Raw genomic sequence first — 21,821 nt, 5'->3', positions numbered from 1 at the left:
TCTTTCAATCTCCAATCACTCTTCCTCTAGACTGAGAGGTAAACCAACAACTACATTTGCTTGACTCACTTGAGACTGGCAATCAAGGTCATGGAGATCTGTGGGTTTGGAAGCAACTGTCATGACAAGAGGCAGTACTTCAGTGCAGGACTGCTCAAACCTTTATGCAATGCAAATCATCAGGAAATCTTGTTAAACGCAGAGTCTGATTCAGTAGGCGAAGCTAAGTAAGGCCTTAAAAGCTTTAAACAAGCTCCCAGGTGATACAGACATGCTGGTCTATAGCAGCAAGGAGTTACTGTCTAGTCACTGACTTCTTGAGTGTCAAGTAGCAATGGTGGGGTGGGAGTGGCAGGAGCAGTAGTGACTTCCCAACCTCCAGTTCACACTCCAGGGGTGAGTCCTTCAAATTTAAACTCTAAGGCCAGTCCCCTTGAGTTTCACTCCTCTAAGTTTTCCAACAATTTTCTAAGGACCCCAATTACTTGTGTTAAATCCTTCTGTGGTTCAAGTACCCAGGATGGTTTCTGTTTCCAGCATATAAACCTAACTGATCCAAGACGGGTACTGGGTATGGGGCACGGAGGGGCAAAAGTGGGAGGGAGACCCTTTGGCAATACACCTTTTAATACTTTTTCATTTTCCAACCATATAACTGTATTGCTCATTCCAAAAATAAGTATATGAATAAAAATAAAGAAAAACAAATATGCAATTGTTCTCTTAAACACTTCTCTATTGACCAGAATGCTATTCTACATTGAGAAAGTTTAGATTCTACCAATTTGCATTTTCTCCCTACAACTTGGACTTGCCCCATTATCTTCCTTTCTTACATCTAATACTCAATACCCTACTGTCCTAATAAGTATGTGCTACCTAAACTAACAGGCCTGCTTCCATTGTGCCCTCTTCAACCCTACACTAGTATCTGCTAAGGCAATTTACTTGGAGTAAACCAAAACACAGGAGGATGCAGATACTGGGCATTCAGTGAACATCCAGGAAATGAATTCCATTCTCCCTATTCTTCCCAAAGGTTGGGTGTCCCAACAATTCTTCAATCCCAAGGCTCGCTGACTCCAGCTACCCACCCCAAGTTCAGTCACTCTCCAGCTTCAGGCCCCAATCACTTTATGGGGTATTTCTCATACAGGACTGACAAGGTATGCTTTTCAAAATTCCTAATTGTATTATGACTATATTAATTGCTCCTGAACTATTAATAAAAGGAATAAACAGCCCTGAAACTAGTCTTCCTATTCCAATCCAGCTGACATGCAGCTGCCATAAATACAAGCTATCTTGACAACAGACTAGCTAATCGTAGGAGCTGGGGAACTGAGTAGTACACTGGAAGGAGAGAAAGAAGCTTCCTGAAGTCTATCCCTCCCTGTAAAATGAGGAGAAGGATATGGGTATGTCAGCTGTGTTCCTCTTGATCTCTCAGTCAGTCAGCCTCCCACAGATTAGTAAGCCTCCGTAACTCAGTCCTATTCAAAGGCCTTTCTTTACTGGTTTACTATCTTGAGCAATAGTTAGCAAACAGGTCTTTGGACCAACACACAGAATTAATTTTTCATAGAACCAAATTTATTTAATTTATAGAATTTTCCTTTATACTAAGATCACATTCTTTCTAACTTTTTGGTGCTTAAACATACTCTTCAAATTTAAAAGATGATAACTGTTTTTAATCCTTACTAATATTACACAGTAGTACAAAGAAAGTTCTCTGTGTACTGATCTTTAAAGATCTCTAAGAAAAGTGTGTGGGGGGGGGCAACTCAAGATGCAAAACAGTACTGAATGCACTACCATTCATTTGTGGGAGGGGAGACAGCCAATACATCCGTACCTATATTTCACAGGGCTATCTCTGGAAGGATGATCAAGCAACCCGATTTGCCTCTTGGGAGGGGAACTAGATAGTTAAGGAACTGGAGAGCAAGTATGAAACTTATTTATTCAGTGTATATCCTTTTGTTTTGAATGTTGCATCATGAGCATATATTAAATATAAAAAATATAATTAGATATTTGTTTTAAATGTTCTTATTTGGCAAAATAAGAAGCTGGCACTGCAGGACAACTTCAAATTCTTTTGAATTTGCACTTGGTCAGTGCCTTCTGAAAGTCTGGTAAGTTTGGATCCATAGAATTAACTGCAAAATCCTAGTACAGCAACTCCACCGTACAGATTATGAAAGACCTCAGGGCCCTTGGCCAGCCAAAAGCTACTCCCTTGATCAAAAAACTTCACAGGGCATAGGCAGCTCACTGTCTACAGACTACACAAGTCTCTCCAGGTGGATCAAGAATAACCCAGGGGTCAATAAGTCTTCCTAAGGAGAAGGTGGTTCTCTCTACTTCTCTAAAGTGTGACAAGGATGTAAGTCACTCATAGTGAATGGGGAAACCCAACTGCAATCCAGAGAAGAGAGAGGCAGCTATCTTAGGGATCAATCCCGTTAAGACCTGGTGGATCACAATTACACAGCTGCCTTGGACACAGCTCAGATTCATCTGTCAACAAATCTTATTAAGTGACTTTGATCTGGCCAATTTCAGGTCTCAGAAGATTATAAAATGGATGTGGTTCTGGTTTCTGTCTTTAAGAAGAACCAGACACCAACTAAGTTTTAAAATTACCACATGGATAGACATTTTTCCAAAATGGAAATGTAGATAGTCAAGAGGCACATGAAAAGATGTTCAACATTGCTAATCATCAGGGAAATGCAAACCAACCCACAACAAGCTATTACCTCACACCAGAATGACCATCATCCAGAAGAACACAAACAACAAATGCTGGCAAGGATGTGGAGAAAAGGAAGCCCTTGTACACTGTTGGTGAGAATGTAAATTGTTGCAGCCACTCTAGAAGACAGTACAGAGGTTTCTCAAAATACTAAAAATGGAACTACCACATGACCCAGCAATTCCACTCCTAGGGATATATCTGGAAAAAAAAAAAACCAAAACACTAATTCAAAAAGATACGTGCACCTCAATGTTCATAGCAGTATTATTTAAAATTGCAAGATATGGACACAACCTAAGTGTCTATCAAGAGATGCATGGAGAGAGTTCCCTGGGGGTCCAGTGGTTATGATTCAGACCTTTCACTCCTACGGCCCTGGGTTCAATCCCTCCTCAGGGAACTAAGATCCTATAAGTTAAGACGTGCAGTCAAAAAAAAAAAAGAAAGAAATATTTATTTTTAAAAAACACATGAATGGGTAAAGAATATGTGTGCTTGTCAGTATATATGTATAATGAAAAACTGCTGCTGTTAAGTCACTTCAGTCGTGTTCGACTCTGTGCGACCCCGTGCGACCCCATAGATGGCAGCCCACCAGGCTCTCCCATCCCTGGGATTCTCCAGGCAAGAATACTGGAGTGGGTTGCCATGTCCTTCTCCAATGCATGAAAGTGAAAAGTGAAAGTGAAGTCCCTCAGTCGTGTCTGACTCTTAGCAACCCCATGGACTGCAGCCTACCAGGCTCCTCGATCCATGGGATTTTCCAGGCAAGAGTACTGGAGTCGGGTGCCATGTAATGAAAAACTACTCAGCCATAAAAAAAAAAAAAGAATAAAATGTTGCCATTTGCAGCCACATAGATACACTTAGAGAGCATTAATGCTAAGTGAAACAGGTCAGACAGACAAACAATGTATGATATTACATGTGGAATCTAAAAAAAGCAACAAAGTAATGAATATAACCAAAAAAAAAGGCAGACTCACAGATATAGAGAACAAACTAGTGATTATGGGAAGGGCAATGCAGGGATGGGCAGGTAGGAGGCACAAACTACTGGTTGTAAGACAGGCACAAGGATGTAGTGTACAACATGGCAAATATAATCGATATTTTATATATTTTTAAATTTTATTCTATTTTTTAAATATAAATTTATTTATTTTAATTGGAGGTTAATTACTTTACAATATTGTATTGGTTTTGCCATACATCAACATGAATCCACCACAGGTATATACACATGTTCCGCATCCTGAACCCCCGATATTTTATATTATAACAACTGCAAATGGAAAGTAGCAACCTTTAAAAAGTATGTAAATTTTTTTGAAAATTAAAAAAAAAAACTACTAGATTATCTGTGATAATCTATATAAAAAAGGACTCTTAAAAAAAGAGTGAATTATGTTTACATATAACTGAGTCACTTTGCTATATACTAATACAGCATTGTAAATCAACTATACTTCAACAAATTTTTTTAAAAAAACTACTAGGTATAATCACATGAAACAGCTGATAAGCAACTGTTTCTTACTGACAAAAATCATAATTTTATTTCATTCAATCTAAAAATTGGAACAACCATAAAGGAAGCTGGAAAGCTGAGGCAAGGTTAACAAAAGAGGCAACGTGAATGCAATCTGTATAGACAGAAAAGGGAAGAGAAAATTTCCAACATGTAACTAACAGCCATGATGAAACTCTAGTTTCCAAACTAACACTGCAGCTGGGAGTCATATTCCTAATGGAAATAATAGCCAGAAAGGAGGAGACATTGAACACCAAACTGAAAAAAATTAGCTCAAGGGAAGAGAGAGGGATTAGGAATAGCCAAGAGACTTTAGCGGCCAGCCCCACGCCCGAGGCCAGGGGCGACGGCCAGGTGGAGCAACCCCGTGTCCAAGGAGCGGTGGCTGCACGGGCGCCGGAGGGCCTAGAGGAACTATTCCACGTTCAAGGTTAGGAGGGGTGGCAGTGAGGAGATACCCCTCGTCCAAGGTAAGCAGCAGCAGCTGTGCTTTGCTGGAGCAGCCGTGAAGAGATACCCCACACCCAAGGTGAGAAACCCAAGTTAGACAGTAGGTGTTGCAGGAGGGCAGACACACTGAAACCATAATCACAGAAAACTAGTTAATCTGATCACACTAGGAGCACAGCCTTGTCTAACTCAATGAAACTAAGCCAAGCCCATGGGGCCACCCAAGACAGGTGGGCATGGTGGAGAGGTCTGACACAATCTGGTCCACTGCAGAAGGGAATGGCAAACCACTTCAGTATTCTTGCCTTGAGAACCCCATGAACAGTATGAAAAGGCAAAATGATAGGATACCGAAAGAGGAACTCCCCAGGTCAGTAGGTGCCCAATATGCTAATGGAGATCAGTGGAGAAATAACTCCAGAAAGAATGAAGGGATGGAGCCAAAGCAAAAACAATATCCAGCTGTGGATGTGACTGGTGATAGAAGCAAGGTCCAATGCTATAAAGAGCAATATTGCATAGGAACTTGGAATGTCAGGTCCATGAATCAAGGCAAATTGGAAGTGGTCAAACAGGAGATGGCAAGGGTGAACGTCAACATTCTAGGAATCAGCGAACTAAAATGGACTGGAATGGGTGAATTTAACTCAGATGACCATTATATCTACTACTGTGGGCAGGAATCCCTTAGAAGAAAGGGAGTAGCCATCATGGTCAACAAAAGAGTCTGAAATGCAGTACTTGGATGCACTCTCAAAAATGACAGAATGATCTCTGTTCGTTTCCAAGGCAAACCATTCAATACCACGGTAATCAAAGTCTATGCTCCAACCAGTAACGCTGAAAAAGCTGAAGTTGAACGGTTCTATGAAGACCTACATGACCTTTTAGAACTAATACCCCAAAAAGATGTCCTTTTCATTATAGGGGACTGGAATGCAAAAGTAGGAAGTCAAGAAACACCTGGAGTAACAGGCAAATTTGGCCTTGGAATATGGAATGAAGCAGGGCAAAGGTAATAGAGTTTTGCCAAGAAAATGCACTGGTCATAGCAAACACCCTCTTCCAACAACACACGAGAAGACTCTACACGTGGACATCACCAGATGGTCAACACCAAAATCAGACTGATTTTTATTCTTTGCAGCCAAAGATGGAGAAGCTCTATATAGTCAACAAAAACAAGACCGGGAGCTGACTGTGACTCAGATCATGAACTCCTTATTGCCAAATTCAGACTTAAATTAAAGAAAGTAGGGAAAACCACTAGACCATTCAGGTATGACCTAAATCAAATCCCTTATGATTATACAGTGGAAGGGGGAAACAGATTTAAAGGACTAGATCTGATAGATAGAGTGCCTGATGAACTATGGATGGAGGTTCGTGACACTGTACAGGAGACAGGGATCAAGACCATCCCCATGGAAAAGAAATGCAAAAAAGCAAAATGGCTGTCTGAAGGGGCCTTACAAATAGCTATCAAAAGAAGAGAAGCGAAAAGCAAAGGAGAAAAGGAAAGATAGAAGCATCTGAATGCAGAGTTCCAAAGAATAGTAGGAAGAGATAAGAAAGCCTTCTTCAGTGATCAATGCAAAGAAATAGAGGAAAACAACAGAATGGGAAAGACTAGAGATCTCGACAAGAAAATTAGAGACACCAAGGGAACATTTCATGCAAAGATGGGCACAATAAAGGACAGAAATGGTATGGACCTAACAGAAGCAGAAGATATTAAGAAGAGGTGGCAAAAATACACAGAAGAACTATACAAAAAAGATCTTCATGACCAAGATAATCACGATGGTGTGATCACTCACCTAGAGCCAGACATCCTGGAATGTGAAGTCAAGAAGGCCTCAGAAAGCATCACTATGAACAAAGCTAGTGGAGGTGATAGAATTCCAGTTGAGCTATTTCAAATCCTGAGAGATGATGCTGTGAAAGTGCTGCACTCCATATGCCAGCAAATTTGGAAAACTCGGCAGTGGCCACAGGACCGGAAAAGGTCAGTTTTCATTCCAGTCCCAAAGAAAGGCAATGCAAAAGAATGCTCAAACTACTGCACAATTGCACTCATCTCACACGCTAGTAAAGTAATGCTCAAAATTCTCCAAGCCAGGCTTCAGCAATACGTGAACCGTGAACTTCCAAATGTTCAAGTTGGTTTTAGAAAAGGCAGAGGAACCAGAGATCAAATTGCCAGCATCCGCTGGATCATGGAAAAAGCAAGAGAGTTCCAGAAAAACATCTATTTCTGCTTTATTGACTATGCCAAAGCCTTTGACTGTGTGGATCACAATCAACTGTGAAAAATTCTGAGAGAGATGGGAATACCAGACCACCTGACCTGCCTCTTGAGAAACCTGTATGCAGGTCAGGAAGCAACAGTTAGAACTGGACATGGAACAACAGACTGGTTTCAAATAGGAAAAGGAGTACGTCAAGGCTGTATATTGTCACCCTGATTATTGAACTTATATGCAGAGTACATCATGAGAAACGCTGGGCTGGAAGAAGCACAACCTGGAATCAAGATTGCCAGGAGGAATATCAATAACCTCAGATATGCAGACGATACAACCCTTATGGCAGAAAGTGAAGAGGAACTAAAAAGCCTCTTGATGAAAGTGAAAGAGGAGAGTTAAAAAGTTGGCTTAAAGCTCAACATTCAGAAAACGAAGATCATGGCATCTGGTCCCATCACTTCATGGGAAATAGATGGGGAAACAGTGGAAACAGTGTCAGACTTTATTTCTGGGGGGCTCCAAAATCACTGCAGATGGTGATTGCAGCCATGAAATTAAAAGACGCTTACTCCTTGGAAGGAAAGTTATAACCAACCTAGATAGCATATTCAAAAGCAGAGACATTACTTTGCCGACTAAGGTCTGTCTAGTCAAGGCTATGGTTTTCCCAGCGGTCATGTATGGGTGTGAGAATTGGACTGTGAAGAAAGCTGAGCGCCAAAGAATTGATGCTTTTGAACTGTGGTGTTGGAGAAGACTCTTGAGAGTCCCCTGGACTGCAAGGAGATCCAACCAGTCCATTCTGAAGGAGATCAGTCCTGGGATTTCTTTGGCGGGAATGATGCTAAAGCTGAAGCTCCAGTACTTTGGCCACCTCATGCGAAGAGTTGACTCCTTGGAAAAGACTGATGCTGGGAGGGATTGGGGGCAGGAGGAGAAGGGGACGACAGAGGATGAGACGGCTGGATGGCATCACTGACTCGATGGACGCGAGTCTGAGTAAACTCCGGGAGTTGGTGATGAACAGGGAGGGAGGCCTGGCGTGCTGCAATTCATGGGGTCGCAAAGAGTCAGACACGACTGAGCGACTGAACTGAACTGAACTGAAGAGACTTTTGCTTGTAGTTTTAAGTTTTACAAGAATTTAATCACACAATACCTGTGTAAGCAAAAATAAATACTTTTAAAGTAGAAGTTTTAAAAAATATTTAATGGGCAGGTATCAAATAATAGCTTCATGGTTATTGAATTTATATGCTGCTGGAGAAGGTAATGGCAACCCACCCCAATATTCTTGCCTGGAGAATTCCAGGGACAGAGGAGCCTGGCTGGCTACAGTCCATGGGGTCACAAAGAGTCAGACACGACTAACTGATTAATACTTTCACTTTGGGACATCCACAAAACAGAATATTATACAGCTATTTTAAAAAAATGAAAACAAACTATGAACTGACAAAGAACGATCTCCAAGTTTTAGAAGGCAAACTGTAAAATCACCTTTTGTTGTTTCAAAGAGGAAAATAAGAATATATACGTGCTTGGCTTGTATTAAATAAATAAATACTGGTAGGATGGACAGAAATTAATAAAACTGGTTGCCACTGGGAGTCAAGTGAGTATAGGGTAGAAAAAGAAGTGGATGCAATAATTCTCACTGTATGCCCTGTCACTGTTCTGACTTTTTTATTCTATTCAATCTCTATCCAATGGATTATCAATTAAAATCCTTTGCATTTCCCAGGCAGACTACCATTATCATATTCAAATTATGATTATACTGTCTCACTTTCAATTCTGATATCTGCCATTTATTTTTCTCATTTATGACACTGATTGGTATTTCTAAGATGATGTTGAAAATTAGCAGAGATAGTTGACATCCTTCTCTTTAATGAAAATGTCTCCAGTGTTTCATCATTAAAGATTTCTTATTAATGCCTTTAATCAAGTTCATGAAGTTTTTCTCTGTGTCTAACTTACTGAGGGTTCATCAAGAATACATTTTGAGAATTTTCAGCCTTTGTCTAGGAGATTATATAGGGCTCTGCTTTTATTCTATGGAGATAATGAAATAATACATTTCCTAATTTTAAGTTATCATTACCCTGCTTAAAAAAAAAAGTCATATTTGATTGTGTGAATCGTTCATTTAATAAATATCTCTTTGGTCTTTTTAGCATTTTATTGACTAGTTTTGTGTTTCTTTTATAAGCAGAATTTGCCCAAGTTTCCTCGTATTATGCCATTCCTGCCCCGTTTCATTCAGGCTACACTGACCCCATGGAATGGACTAGAAAGCTTTATTTCACTTTCTGTGAAACTGCCTACTCTGGTGTGTTTTCATAAGATAGTTATTTATCTACCTTTTCCATTATTTTTATGTTACTAGGCTGGTCAAGTTTTCTTGAGTTTATTTTGCCTGTTTAGGCAAAGAAGAGTTTGAATGATCATCGGATACAATTTAGATGTTGAAAATCAGCAGTTTTCCTTTGAAGCAAAGAGCTCAAGATTCAATAAAAACATTTCAACCTAAAGCCACAAACAGTATTTTTACATGACGAATACAAGCACTAGATTGCTAAGCAGTTTATAGGACAGAAACTATGCCCTATAGGGTCCATTATTCAAACATGCTTTAGTTTGGTTTCTAGACAATCTAATAGGTCCTGAAGACACAAAACAAATAACCAAACACCGGGGCTTCCAGGATGGCAAAGGCCCCAAGAGAAGTTTGGTGGGCTCCTTGGAATCCCCCACTCCTCTGCCCACCTAGAGACCAAAAACACTCTTGATTTGTGGAGAGAAATAAGCAAAGGAGTATAACTCTAGAATTACCTGGCCTGCCTATACCCCAATAACCAGGGCTAGATGGAACAGAGGCACTGTCTCTCTGGGGAAAGCCTGGGCTAGACAGTCTGAGTTTCTGCCCACTCTCCCCTATCTCCCTCTAAGACACCTAAACAGATCCTTCTCTTTCCAAAGTACATTTCCTACCACTCACCTTCTAATCTCTTCATTTAGCTTAATCTGCTTCCTCTGTTCACCTTCCCCAGAAGCAGCAATAGAGTCCACTGTAAACTTTTTCATCAGGTATTGGAGGGGGTGGGAAAGAGACTTTAGAGAAGAAGACTTAGCACTTGGGGTGAACCTTAAAAGATGAAGAGAGCTGTTTGCTAAGTATATAAATTTCTTCCAGAGTGTTATATATTAGGCATTCAATAAATGTTCATCAAATGTACTTATAAATTAAGGTTTGATTATGAATACCTAGAGTCACAAAACAGCAACAGGAATATATACACAGACCACAATGAATTACCAAAACAAACCAAGAATATCCATGCTGTAGGTGTCAAAGAGACGAACATATCCCAGTACAAAAACTGTCAAATTGGAGGAGATATACGCATAGGTGCTGTGGTCATTATGACTTACATTAGTTACTAAAAAGCTTTTTTCTGAAGGCCAAAAACTATTAAAAACTCATCTGTCTAAAACTCAATTTGGGGAACACCCTAGTGGTCTAGTGGTTAGGATTAGGTGCTTTCACTGCTAGGGCCCGGGTTCAGTCTCTGGTCAGGAAACTAAGATCCACAAAGCTGCGTGGCACAATCAAAATAAACACAATAAAATTCAACTTGGAAAAGTCATATAACCTAAACTTCACAGTAACTTAGGTTACTGTGGTGTCCTTAAGTAAATGGTAAAACTGGTCACTAAAATAAGAAGCCACAGAAGGCCAGTGCAGCCAATCAAATGTAGAGACAAGGAGAGGGACAAAAATTAGAGAAAGAGAAATTCACCAATTCCCCTGACATTTTCTGAGTACCCACTCTGGGCCAGGAAGTGTGCCAGGGTTTGGAAATACAGAGCCAAATCTATAAAAACCTGTGATCACAACAGCTTACAGAGGAAGAAAGACAGTGTTACAAGGCACACTGCGCCTTTGATTTCCTCAGACATACACATACCTTCCCACACCAGGTCTGTTCACTTCACCTGAATCACTTCCCCTCTGTCCACTCTTCCCAGGCAACAGCCTTACGCCCTGCAGCCTCAGAATCTCTGAATCTATATATCTCTAGTAGCCCCCATCTCTTTCCAATCTATGTCAGTTTCCTATTTCTTCCTTCATAAATAACATTCACCATCTGTAATTACTTCATTTGTTTCTCTGCTGATTTGCTTACGTTCACGGCCTGCTTTCCTAGGAGATTACAGACACCCGTAAAGACATCTATCTCTCATTCACTACAGTATCCTCAGGAGGAATAAATGTGTATTTCTATATATAAAAATAATTGTAATTAAGTATCACAGGTGCAACTATGGAAGACTGTTTAAAGTAGAATAAGGTACTGAAGAACAAAAGGCTAGGTCTAGGGGGAGAGGAAGGAGGGTGAGGAAAAAGGGGTCAACACAACTAGTGAAAATGAGATACATGACTCAATTCTGAAAGATGAATCAGCATTTCCCAGGTGATCAAGGAGGCAGCGAGGCTGAAAGTTTTCCTGGGAGAAGGTGGAAAATAAGTAAATTAGTTCAGCTACAGAAGAAGAGAAGCACAAAAGAAGGTAAGGATGTAAAACACAGGATGCCTTCTCCGACTTAAGGTACTAGACACTTTAAAATGGTTAAAACGACAAATTTTATGTGTATTATTTTAACACACACACAGCACTGCCACTTCTTAGGTTCCCCATTCTGGGAGAAGCCAGGTGCCACATCATGAGAACATTTTAGATGCCCCATCTAAATGGAGAGGTTCACACATAGCCACAAGTCTCCCACAAGCAATCAGCACCAACTTAGGGCAAACATAAGACCTCACCCAGAGGCTGCTCCTGAATTCTTGATCCACACACTGAAAGAATAATGGTAGTGTTGTTTTAGGTCACTAAATTTTGAGAAAATTTGTCACTAAGCAACTAACATAGAAGTATTTTGCCCCAATGCTACTAAAAGTGAGATCCATGGATAGTATATAGGTTGGAGGCACTAGTCTCCATGTTTTTTTGCATTTGAGCCACACTGCTCTAAACTACCAGAAAACGCAACCTACCCTGGGACTCCACCAAGGAAAGGAGAGGAGAGGACCGTTGCAAAATGAAACCCATACCAAATGAGAGGGACTAATTCTACCTGCACAACCAGAAAGGCAGAGAACAGCCCAGGTCTAACACAGAAATACAACCCTGGCTTTTGAACACAGTATTATGACCTCAAGTCCCAGGAAGGCTTAATGCTCAGAGTCTTGGCTGCTTCTGAGTAAAGCTAAGCTGCACACTGTGCAGATGCTTAAATTAGAGCTAGACAGTGCCTGGCAGAGATCTGTCTGGTCCCCCCACATACACACCAAAAATACAAACTGAAGAACGGCTACAGAGGGAAAAAGAGGAACCAAAAAGGATAACAATTTCCCTCTGATTTCCTACTCCCACTACTAGTCAGCATTTCCTCACGTGGCTATTCATAATCAATGTGAGCAGTTTCTAGGGGCTATATATGGCCTCTACATATATCTCACAGGATTTTTACCACCATCCCATGCTGCTGCTGCTGCTAAGTCGCTTCAGTCGTGTCCGACTCTGTGCGACCCCATAGACAGCATGAGAACTTATGGAATTGTTAGGATCACTGCACCTTTCTTACATGTGTGGGAATGGAAGCTCAAAGAGAGTGACTAGGTGGAGGTGTAACAGAGATCACTGTCCAGATCACCTCACTAAACCCAGTGAAGAGACATCTGCTCTTAATTTGACTTCACATACAAATATCCTTGTACTAACATAGGTCCACAGAGGTGTCTTTTGTGTTACCTACCTAATGGCCTACCTGGTGGTAGCTGATAATTTGCCTGAACTTTGCCCCAGCGGTTGTCAGGCTGCTTACAGATTCTTCCCTGTATATACAGCCTTTCTGCAAACATACAACAATCATTTACTTCAAGAATCAGAGTATGCTATTCTATTCCTGGCTCAGGGCACATACCAGAAGCAAATGACTCTTATGCACAAAAGTAACATTCTAAGCCATCTCCAGCCTTTGTGGAGAGGAGACGGGGATGGAAATCATATTCAGGGTAAAACAAAGAGCTGACTATTAAACTACAGAAAAATTGTACTATTTTGGATGTCTTCTCTCTTTCCCTATCCCTTCCCCACTTTCATTCTTCAATATCTGAAAATCTAACATTCTTCAACATCTAACTCTGAAAATGTCTTGAATTCATCTCTCCTCTCTATGCTGATCCTTTCCCACAATTGAACAGTCAGCTCTTGTTGCTGTTTTTCAGTCGCTAAGTTGTGTCTGACTCTGTGCAACCCCTACCAGGCTTCCCTGTGCTTCACCATCTCCCATATCCATTTGCTCAAATTCATATCCATTTGTTGATGATGCCATCCAACCATCTCATCCTCTGTCACCTCCTTCTCCTGCCCTCAATTTGACCCAGCATCAGAGTCTTACCCAATGAGTCAGCTCTTTCCATCAGGTGGCCAAAGTATTGGAGCTTCACCTTCAGCATCAGTCCTTTCAATGAATGAATATTCAGGGTTGGTTTCCTTTAGGATTGACTGGTTTGATCTCCTTGCTGTTCAAGGGACTCTCAAGAGACATCTCAGCACCACAGTTCGAAAGCATCAATCTTTGGCACTCAGCCTTCTTCATGGTCCAACTCTCACATCCATACATGACTAATAGAGAAACTATAATTTTGACTAGATGGATCTTTGTCAGCTAAGTCATGTCTCTGCTTTTTAATATGCTGTCTAGGTATGTCATAGCTTTCCTTCCAAGGAGTACACGTCTTTTAATTTCATGGCTGCAGTCAACGTCTGCTTGTTTTTTGAAGCCCAAGAAAATAAAGTCTGTCACTGTTACCATTTTTCCCCACCTATGAAATGACGGGACTGGATGTCATGATCTTAGTTTTCTCAATGTTGAGTTTTAAGCCAGCTTCTCTAGTATATGCCTACACTACACCAGTATGCCTAAGTAACTCCTACACTCGTCTGTCAGTCCTGGCAAAGGGCCAGATATAGAGACACTCAATAAGTGTTTGGTGGCTGAATAAACACCACCACTTTTCTGTTCCTCCAAGGGACTGGACCATGTCTCTCTCCTGCTTAAAATCTTGCCCAAACTCCCACCACTCCTGATCTGTTCCTCTCCAGACTCTGAGAACATACCATGTTCTGTGAACCCTCAATACTTCTGCTCACATTGTCCTTTCTGCCTGCTCTCACACTTCACTGTCATTCTGGAAATCTTATCCTTTAATCTCACTTCCTTGTAGATACCCTTAACTCCCTGGCCCCTCTTGTCCTCCGTCACACCTGCCTGGATAAACCCCAACGGTGGGACAACCCACTCCAGTATTCTTGCCTGGAGAATCCCATGGACAGAGAAGCCTGGTGGGCTACAGTCCCTGTGGCCACAAAGAGTTGGACACGACGAGAGAGTTAGCACACACGCATGCAGGTCTATCGGATTCTCCACATTTTCCACCCTGCACCCAGGCAGCTGATTATGCTAGAGAATACACACATGCTGATGGGTCTCGCTTTAAATGCACATCCACAGAAAGTAGTTCCTCTAGGAGTGAGGGGACTCTGTGACTGGATATGGGAAAAACGGTCTTCTAAAGAGCCCAGAATGTCTCTGTCTTAATCTGGGTAGTTACACATGTATATACATTAATAAATGTTCATCAGAATACACAGTTAAGGGGCATCCCTGATAGTCTAGTGGTTAAGAATCCGTCTGCCGATGGAGGGGACACAGGTTGGAACTCTGGTCTGGGAAGATTCCACATGTTGAGGAGCAACTGAGCCCGTGCACCACAACTACTGAGACTGTGCTCTAGAAGCCGGAAGCCACAGCTACTGAGCCCATGTGCTGCAATTACCGAAGCCTGCGCCCTAGAGCCTACGCGCCACAAGAGAAGCCACCCCAGGGAGAAGCCTGAGCACTGCAACTAGAAAAAGCCAGCTCAGCAACAAAGACCCCATTTTAGCCTAAATAAATAAATAAAATTCAGGAAGAAAAGAAACTAAGCAAATCCATGTAATGAAAAAAAAGATTTTTCAACTTTAACAAATATAGCACCCTGGTGCAGATGTCGACAGTGGGGAAGACTGTAGGTGTGAGGGCAAGAGACAGGGACTCTCTATACTTTCTGCTCAGTTTTGCTATGAACCTAAAACTGTTCTGAAATATAAAAAAAAATTTAATCCCCTATACTCACTGCCAACTCTCAGATTTCTACCTTTAACCCAGGGCTCACATCTAGATGCTTGACTTTTATTCAACCATCTGCTCAACGTCTCCACTTGGTGATGAAAAAGGAATCCTATATTTTAAATGTCTAAAATCAAGCAGCTGGTTTTCCCCATTTCAGCAAATATTCTATCAGTACTTTGACCAAAAGTTCTTGGAGTCCTCCTTGATTCTCCTCTGTCTCTCGAAACATCATCAGCAAATCTATTGGCTATACCTTTGAAAAATGCCCAGACTCTGATCCCTTCTCATCATTTCCACCTTTTTAGTTCAAGCAACTATCACCTTAAATTCGACTGCTACAAAAGACTCCTAGGGTTCTCCCTATTTCTCCCCGTGCCTGCCTACTATTACAGGCATATTACACACAATAACCACAGCCACTTTTAATAACCAAAATCAGATAATGTCACTTTACTGTTTAAAATCTTTCCATGACTTCCTATTACATTTACAATCAAGTCCAAAACCCCACCTCTGGCCCATCCAGCCCCTGCTGACAGCTGTGGGCTCATCTTCTACCTCTGGCCTCCTTCTCTCGATTCTCCATCGACTGTCTGAACGTGCCCAGTATGCCGTGGCTTGGCTGCCTCCACCTGGAACCCTCTTCCCCTGGATATCCCTCACTCTCTTCAGATTTCTGCTCAAATGCTTCCTCGTCAGACAGACGTTCCTTGAGCATTCTCTACACTGAAAAGCTCCCGTCATAGACATACCGCGTCACTCTCTGTCCACTCACCAATACTTATTCCTCTTCATCTATCACCACCTAGTCTTCATGGAATCGATCTCTTTATTTATGATCTATCTACCTCCACTGGAAGGTCACTTCCTGAAGATCAGGGTCTATGTCTGGCCTAATCACCACTCTTCTCCAGCATCTAGCACTGTATAAATGATTTGGCATCAGTCGTCTTTTGGAACTCTTCTAAAATTCCTACACACAAAATTAATTGTTGTCTCCCAGGGATTTGTACATGAACTCTGTACAGAGTAAATGTCACCCCATAATATAATTAATTTCAGGAACTTGACTCTGTATCCTAGGTACAGGACACCGAATGGGGAATAAAAGCCACACCTTGCCAAGCTCAGAAGCCAGACTACCTGGATTCATATCCCAAATCCATTACTTATCAGTTGTGCAACTTTGGGCAACTTTCTCAATTGCCGTGCCTCTGTTTCCTCACGTATAAAATGGTAATAATAAAAATATACACTTCATTGTATTGTGAGGATTAAATGGGGTATAGAATTAGGGTTAGGGTTTAGACTTGTGCCTAACAGAGTAAGTCACTCATTAAATATGAAATATTAGCAAAGATATAAGGATGACAGGACACAATTAACAATCCTTGGCCAGCAATGCTACAGCCAAAGCCAAATACTTCACTGGCCTTAAACTTCTTGAGGGCCCTACTAGCTGAAGGGAATGATTTCTCTTTATTCCATAGTGCCTAGTATAATGCCTCAATACACATATGTGGAAAGCTCAGAAATGAGGTAACTTTTTTTTAAAAAAGATGGCACAACAAGTGAAGAGGTATGAACCAGGAACCCAGACTTGATCAGTGCAAATAATCCTAATGAAAAAGAAATAGAAAAGAAAGAGAGTTAAGGACATTATGTAACTCAGATTCTGAAATCCTTTGTACAAGAAATGGAAGGAGGCCATGATCAACTTAAATGGAAACAAGGTGGTGGAAACATGCCAAAGAGTCAGGAAAGCAACAGACAGAGGAGCTTTTTTCACTGTGTTCAGAGCAAGAACAGGGAAGGCCAAGCCTACTGTTCAGGACAGATGGTGCGCTCCCACCAGATGACAGGAAGAAGGCAGAAGGCATCAGAAAAAGCAGTTTCCATTCCATCCACCAAGCATCATTACTAGGAAACTGCAGCCTCTCATCCATTAGACAGTCAGCGCATCGATGCAACGGCGGAAGTGAGAGGGCAGGCAGAATTACTCCATCTACAGAGCAGAAGATGGATATGTGGGACGTTCACCCCACAGTGGTAGGTCTAAAATTAGAAGGCAGATTCTTGTCAACAGTCTATAGTCTGTTTGGTGAGATAAACTGCTTTGAGAACTAATGATCTCCCTGGAAAATCTAAATCTATATTTTACAAACGCCTGTCTCTGAGAAAACAGGCTTCCCTGATAGCTCAGTTGGTAAAGAATCTGCCTGCAATGCAGGAGACCCCAGTTGGATTCCTGGGTCGGGAAGATCTGCTGGAGAAGGGATAAGTTACCCACTCCAGTACTCTTGGGCTTCCTTTGTGGCTCAGTTGGTAAAGAATCTACCTGCAATGAAGGAGACCTGGGTTCGATCCCTAGATTAGGAAGATCCCCTGGAGAAGGGAAAGGCCATCCACTCCAGTATTCTGGCCTGGAGAATTCCATGGATTGGATAGTCCATGGGGTCACAAAGAGTCGGACACAACTGAGCAACTTTCACTTTCACTGAGAAAACAGAAATCCTATTTCTGAGGGAATTACCTGGCAGTTCAGTGGTTAGGACTCTGCACTTTCAATGACAAGGGCCCAAGTTCAATCCCTGGTCAGGGAACTAAGATTCCACTAACTGTACAGCATAGTCCCCCCTCCCCAAAAAAAGGGGAAAAAAATCCTAATTCCATGATTTCGGAGGGATCTTGTAATTTAAGAAAAGATGGGTTGAGTGTTTTATAAATAAATTCTGGAAAGGTACACAAAACACTGTCATCAAACAAAACTGGTTCAGGAGGTCTCAGTTTCAGCAGTGATTACTTCTAACCCTGGGTAAGTCATTCTTTCTCTGAGCTTCAGTTCCCAATGGGCTTGCTATGGGGTAGTAAATGAGATGGCCCATGTAAAGTAAATGGCATCATACCCGATACACAGAAAAATCTCTGATAAACATTCGCTGTCATTGTTACTGTTACTAGTTTAACAGAAATAGAAAATGTGCAGTTAACAAAGGTAGGAAAAGGTGAGTTTACAAACGTGAACCCTTAAACAGGGTTCTGTTTAAGCAATACAGACAAAATTAATCAATACAGACCTTTTATAAAAGCATTAATCCAGAAAGACCACTCAAAGTCACATTTTTGTCTCCATTACACTTCTGTCATGTGTTTTGAAAGTAACTCTTCTCATCCCCCCCCGCTATTTATTTTTTTCTTTTTTTGCAACTAGTAGCCAATCTAGGAAATAGGGAAGAACACACACAGAAAAAATATCACCAGAGAAAGGAATCACCTGGGAGATATGGCCAAGCTTTGGAGTCAGATCAACAGGGTTTCAAATCCCAGGTCTACCACTCACCAGCTCTGAAATTTGGGACAGAGGACTTTTGCCTCTGTGAGCCTCAGTTTCTTCCCTCATTTATAAAATTGAAACAATAAAGAACCTCATAGCTTGTTGAGAAATCTTAATGGAGACACTGCATATAGAGAGCCTGGCAGTCAGTCCTTTTCCTAGTTGCTATCTAATTCTATAACACTGAAAAACATTTTCTCAAGGGAATCCTCATACACGGTGGAAATGCAAATTAGTATAGCCACTATGGAAAACAGTATAGAGGCTTCTCAAAAAACTAAAAAGAGAGCTACCATATGATCCAATAATCCCATTCCAGGGTGGGATTGGAAAAATATTCAGAAAAAACAAAAACTTTAATTCAAGAAGATACATACACCTCAATGTTCACACCAGTACTATTTATTAAGACAATAGCCAAGACATGGAAACAACAAAAATGCCCATCAACAATTGGCTTAAGAAGGTGTGGTATAAACATATATAATGGAATATTACTTAGCCATTAAAAAGAATGAACTATGACATTTGCAGTGATACAGATGGACCTAGAGAAGATCATGCTTAGTAAAGTAAAATAGTCAGAGAAAGACAAATACTACACATTATATGTGGAATATAAAAAACAATATAAATGAATCTATAAACGAAATAGAAACAGACTCACAAACATAGAAAACTTATGGTTACCAAAGAGAAGGGAGGGGACAAACTAGGTGTGTGGGATTAAAAGAAACAAACTACTGTACATAAGATAGATAAGCCACAGGATTTACTGTTTAGTACAAAGAATTTTTATATCTTGTCACAACCTATAACAGAATATAATTCAGAAAAAACTGAATCACTATTGTGAACAAACTATGCTACAATTAAAACATTTTTTCTCTCAAATTTAAGATGTAAGCAATCTAAACAACCTACGAAAATGTTCTCCTAAAATCATCTGGAGCTCAGTTCACAAATTTTATTGAGCATCTATTATATGCCAGATTCAATTTTGAGGCAATGGAAATATATTAGAGAACAGAACAGATAGCCCACCTGTGGCTGCCTTGAAAATACACGCTTCACATCCTTAGCAAGTACTAATAACTGATCCCAGCTACAGCAGCTTGACACTCGTCACCACCTCTGCTCCATCGCCACACTTCTCTGGGGCTGTCCCCAGCCAATGGCTGAGTGAGCAGGGATACACGGAGACAAGACTCTTTTGACAGCACCTTTGACTTGAGGACTCACCGTCTCCGTTGCCAAAACCTTCCGAGTACTGCACGGCATTCTAGGACTTCCTATCATCTTCCTTTCTCCTTTCCAGGGATCAGACTCACAAGACAGTCCATAGCTCTCTCAGTCTCTTCACCTTACTCCCCATTTCTCCCACTTACAGTTTCCAAATAAATCAACTGCACTGTTTCTCGGGAACCAGTAAGGAACCCTATTCCTTACTGAGTTAGCATTCTAGTGAGGAAGACAGTAAACAAAATAATCAAATCAAATAAGTACAGACTGGCAAAGGTGTAGCAGAGAGAAGTCTTTGAAGTACTCTGTTTCCTGTTAGTTCTGATGCTTACAAGAATCCATACATGAGTTAAAACTCATTGGCATATACACCAAAAAAAGGGAAATTTTACTGTATGCACACAAAAAATTTTAATGTAAAAATAAAATTATACTGTAAGAGTACTGAGAAGGAACTCACATTATTCAATTTAGAGTCCTATTTAATTTGTAACAAACTAAATATAATTTATCCTGGGGGGAAGGGTACATAATTTTTTAATGTATTTATTTATTTGGCCATGCCAGGTCTTAGTTGTAACATGAGAGCTCTTGGTTGTGGCACATGGGATCTAATTCCCTGACCAGGGAACGAACCTGGGCCCTCTGCATTGGGAGCTCAGAATCTTAACCAATGGACCACCAGGGAAGTCCCCATAATTTTTTTAAATGTCAGGAAAATCTTAAATTTCACTCAGATTTTAATACAAGTATTGTAACTTTAAACTATTTTGTGTGTAATACAGAATAAAGCAAATGGGTTAATATATTAGTGTGATTAGAAACAAAGACTTTTAATAAAAAAGAAAGGCAAAATTGTAAAAATTACAAAATGTTCTATTTAAATTAGCAATATAAAAATGAACTCACAGGGACTTCCCTGGTGGTCCAGTGGTTAAGACTCTGTGCTCCCAATGCAGGGGGCATGGGTTTGACTGGTCTGGGAACCAAGATTCTGCATGCCACGTGATGCGGCCAAAAAATAAAAATGAACTCATAATGTTTCAAAACAACTATTTCTTAGCTCCAACCACTAAAAAAAGTCTTAAAAGCAATGACATTTTAGCAGCAATAAACAAACCCAGTGCCCAACTTAGAACTTAAGTTCTAAGTACCACTTCTAACTAAAAGAAACCAGGTCTCCTTGGAGAAATGGACAGGTCTTGGGAGCAGGACAGGTGAAATAAATATGGGGCTTCCAGTAATGCCAGAAAAGGAATACTCAACGACTAACAGGAGTGTGTCAAAAGATCAAAGAAGCTCATTTAAACAGTCTGTCACTGACCAAGTTTGGGAACATTTTAGCACAAAAGAAAATAATGAATGTAACTGACTACAACAGCACGCTGAATAATCTCAGTCCTTAGTGATCTTTAAAAAGGGATAAAGAAAAAAAAATGCTCTTCTTACAAAAAAACATCAGCTGTAACAATAAAACACTGCATGAGAGAGGTGAAAAAATCACTATTCTTCCACTTCTGGTATAATAACTGATTGAAGTAAGGATTATCAATGGATGCTAAAAATCATTAGGTAAATGGTATAGGGAAACACTTAAGATATATTCCAAAGTACCCCCACAAATTACTTAGTTCTCTGACAGGGAAAAATACACTTTTAAGATGGTGGGAAACGGCAGTCATTACTTTATCCAAGTGATACACTGGAACAGAGAGTGGGATGACACAGCTTTATGTGTCCCCTGATGGGAGGCGATAGGAAGCACACAGCACTACCATTCCACCATTCTGCAACACAATGTTTAACCTGAAGCCTAAACCTAACTTCTAGTTTACAGGAAATAGAGAATACAAGAAACAAGTTAAACTCACCGTGAGAAAACAATGTGACCAACTCAGAAAGTGGAATATTCTACAAAATGAATGTTGCTTAAAAATAATGCCATGAAAGGCAAAGAGTAGGGGAGGGGAGAAGGATTATCATGGAATAAAAGTAACT

General features: G+C 40.7%; 1 protein-coding gene across 4 annotated transcripts in view; it reads right to left on the bottom strand.

Moving 5' to 3' along the window:
* The window catches only part of PHF20 (PHD finger protein 20), a 135,294-nt gene that overhangs the window by 89,260 nt on the left and 24,213 nt on the right, over window positions 1-21,821 (bottom strand). The gene's annotated exons all lie outside the window — the stretch shown is intronic.

The sequence above is a fragment of the Capra hircus genome, chromosome 13, assembly GCF_001704415.2.
Source record: "Capra hircus breed San Clemente chromosome 13, ASM170441v1, whole genome shotgun sequence".
In the NCBI taxonomy this organism is placed as follows: domain Eukaryota; kingdom Metazoa; phylum Chordata; class Mammalia; order Artiodactyla; family Bovidae; genus Capra; species Capra hircus.
This window is presented reverse-complemented; position numbering and strand designations above follow the sequence as displayed.